The sequence below is a fragment of the Mesocricetus auratus genome, unplaced genomic scaffold (genome assembly GCF_017639785.1).
Source record: "Mesocricetus auratus isolate SY011 unplaced genomic scaffold, BCM_Maur_2.0 Super-Scaffold_100003, whole genome shotgun sequence".
NCBI classification, from domain to species: Eukaryota; Metazoa; Chordata; class Mammalia; order Rodentia; family Cricetidae; genus Mesocricetus; species Mesocricetus auratus.
In genome coordinates this window covers 55,586,767-55,590,493 of record NW_024429188.1, presented here as the reverse complement: position 1 = coordinate 55,590,493, position 3,727 = coordinate 55,586,767, and the positions used below count along the sequence as shown (strand labels likewise).

Here is a 3,727-nt window from a genome sequence, read left to right as displayed (position 1 = left end):
GTTTGAGCTTATCTTGGGTTAAATATATTTTACATAAGTAATGCAGGATGGGGGAGATGGAGAGAGAGAATTGCTGCAGAAAATAATAATAATAAAATTCACAGCCAGTGTTAATTAGGCTACAAAACTGATCAAAACTGAAGGAGAATATGGAAATCAATTCATGACTCATTTTTTTTCTCTACCAACTTTCTATCTTACTACAACACATATATACACCAAGTATGCCTATTTCCTAACAGGTGTTCCAAACAATCACCCTTACTGTAAATAAATATGTACACAAATAAAACCTGGGCCCAGATGGTCAATCTTTTATAGAATAACAGTGCTGAAGGGTTGAGGTGGATATACCCATTCATCTTCTGATTTACTATTGTATGAGAATGTATTATCAGCACTTTACCTCCTAACTTTAGAAAATTAACATCCTAAGAACAGAGGTTACTTAACATTGTGACATTTCAGTTTTAACTGAAAATTTATTTTTTCCTGACTCCAAACAGTCACAGATAGCACTGCCCAAATGCCTGGGGAGAGACTTCTGTGACCGGCTTTATTAAGTGCTACAGGGCAGTACTTTACCAGTAAGCAATTCCTCTGTCTGCCAGTCACCAGTGAACCTGAGGCAGGGTCAGCAGGCCTTGGAGCAGCTAGGCCTCTGAGACAATCAGGTCTCTGGGTGACTTGAAAAGCAGTGATGAGGGAACTCAGATGTATCTTCTCACTGGTGTCAATGGAGAGTCTGTACTCAATGTCTGCCATTTTGGTCAATAAATGTATCCAAACTGAAGATGGAAAATTAACCCTGTGCACAAACAAGTGAACCTCAGTCAGGATATTATGCAGAGCCAAGCCCTCTTGAGCTCCATGGTATGTCTGTAGGCATCCAGCCCAGAATGTTGGCAACGTCTGTCTTTAGGGGTTGTCCGGTACAGGTGTACACGGTCTCTTCTGTCACCTTCCCAAAGGCCATGTTGGTACTCTGCAGATTGTTCAAAGCCCTGGGAATATCCCTACTGGACAGAGTGACTATGGCCTTCATTCCATCTTCACATGTATCAACATTTTCCTCTTGTACTACATGCTCCAGTCGAGTAACCATGAGTTCAAGTGTCAGGTGTTCAAATCGGAACTTTGTGCACATGGACTGCAAGGCTGGAATGACCTTGGGCAGATAGTTACAGATGAGGCAAAACCTGGTGTTTTTTTGTGAACTTCTCAATCACTCGTATCAAGGCACTCTGGGCATCTTTAGTCATGGCATCAGCTTCATACAGCATCACAAACTTAAAGCCTTTCTTGAAAATTGTCCTTGTGCTGGCAAAGCTGAGGATTGGTTTGGCCCCTGGACAATGTCTATTCCTTGGTTTTCGTAAGCATTCAGCTCCAAGACAATGGAGCCGAATTCTTTATCTTTGTACAGCTGCTTGGCACAGGCCAGGATGGTGGATGTCTTTCCTGTGCCCGGAGGGCCATAGAGAAGCACGTGTGGCAGGCGGTTCTCAGCGATGAACTTCTGAATGGTACTCAGAGTGTTCTGGTGAGAAATGAGACTGGCCAGGGTCTGCGGCTGGTACTTTTCAATCCAGGGCAAGTTCTGGGTCAGGGCAACCTCAGGCTGCTGCTCCGGAGGCACCACCACCATGAGTGACAGATGCTGCAGGACTGGGACACTGACTCACCGCACTCAGGGTGAATTTTTTTTTTATAGTTGAAGATAGTATTAAATCTTATGTAAGCAAGCATATTATAGCCATAATCAAATAAAGTGAGCTCATTTGCTGAGTAAAAACCCAGAAAACACAACAAGAAGATAAAAGCAATGGTGAAAGAATTTAATCACTTGAGAAGAGATCTGTAGTTATTCCAAAATCAGTACCTTTCTGCAACCAAGAAATTAGGCAATTCTCTCCATGAGGCAGACACATATTTACATGGGAAAAGTTGGGGGAGGGATACATACCTGAGCATGCTAGGATAAAGGTGTTCCATACTAAATTTGCATGGTTTAAGATCATGGGTAACGAAAAGATGCTGTGAACATTCCTGGGTATACTTTTCTCAAGGTCATGAAGTACATGGTTTAAACCTTAAAACAGAAGACAGAAACACTCTGGAACTGGGCATAGAACTTGAGTCAAAATAAAGAAAGTTGGGAACTTTCTTGGCTTACTTATTTGCTTCTTAATATTTCACAGAGCAATTTTTCCACAAGTATTTATTTGCAATAACTTCTTTTATCTAGTGAATATCAATCAAAGTGACTGGGCATATTATGGTCCCATAAGAGTAAATTGTCATATGAAATGTACAAGTATTATAATACTCTGGCAATATAATCTTTGCAGTTGTCACTATGTTAATCTTTAATAAAGTGCTTTAAGACTGATTTAGCTGGAAATGAAAATAAGACTTTTAGTTTGTCATTATCATTCTCTGCATTTCCTCAGTGTCTGTTGTTATGGCCTCTGATTTGATTCTAATTTTGTTAATTTGGATATTCTCTCTTTGTCTTTTAGTTAATTTAGATAAGAGTTTGCCAGTCTTAAATGATTTTCTCAAAGAGCTAATTATTTATTTCATTGAATCTTTATATTGTTTTTTTCCACTATGTTCACTTCAGTCCTAAGTTTGATTATTTCTTGCCATCTACTCCTTTGGAGCATTATTTCTGCCTTTTATTTTAGAGCTTTCAGGTATGCTATTAAGTTACCAATATGAGATATGTCTAGTGTTTTATGTAGGCTCTTAATGCTATGAGTTTGCCTATGAGAACCACTTTCATTGTGTCCTATATTTGGATTATATTGAGTTTTATATTCACTCCATTCTAAAAAACAAAACACCTTTGATTTCTTCCTTGACCTTTCTTTGTGTTCCAGTATGTGGCCTATTTTGGAAAAAGTTCCATGAACTTTTAAGAAGAAGGTGTTTGAGTAATATGCCTTGAAATATCTGTTAGACACAATTGGTTTATAACATTAGTTACCTACAGCATGTCTCTGTTTCGTTTTTGTTTGGTGAATCTGTCTATTGGAAAGAGTGGGATTCTGATGTAACCCATTAGTATGTAAGCATCGATATGAGATTTAAGTTGTAGTAGTGTTTCTTTTGTGAACTTGGATGCCTTTGTGTTTAGTGGATAGATGTTAAGAATTGTAATATCCTATTGATAGATTTTTTCCTCTCCTGAGTATGTAGTATTCTTCCCTATATATTCTTATTTGTTTTGAGTTGAAGTCTATTTTGTCAGACATTGAATAGACTACACCAGCTTGCTTCTTGGGTCCATTTGCTTGAAATATCTTTTTCCATTATTTACCCTAGGTGATATTTATTCTTGATGTTAAAGTGTGTATCTTCAAAACAGCAAAAAAAAGGCATCATGATTTTTATTCTAATCTGTTAGGTTATATTTTTAATTGGGAAACTGGGATCATTTCATTTGAGAGTGACTAATGAGCTGTGTTTCTTGATTCCCATAAGTTTGTTGTCATAGTTTAGAGTTTTTTATCCCTCTTTTGATTTTCTGGTTTGAGATTATTTCTTCCTTGTATTTTACTGAGTGTGGATAACTCTCTAGATTGGTGTTTTCCTTCTAGTACCTTCTGTAGGGCTGGATTTGCAGATAAACATGGTTTTTCTTAATTAGGTTTTCTATTGCTGTGTTTAAACAGCATAACAAAGAGCAAGTTGGAGAGGAAAGATTTTATTCTGCTTAAAC

General features: G+C 37.8%; 1 pseudogene; it reads right to left on the bottom strand.

Annotated features, from left to right (window-relative positions):
• Positions 1 to 653: 653 nt before the first annotated feature.
• On the bottom strand, positions 654 to 1,648 carry LOC101832227 (annotated as a pseudogene).
• Positions 1,649 to 3,727: the final 2,079 nt, after the last annotated feature.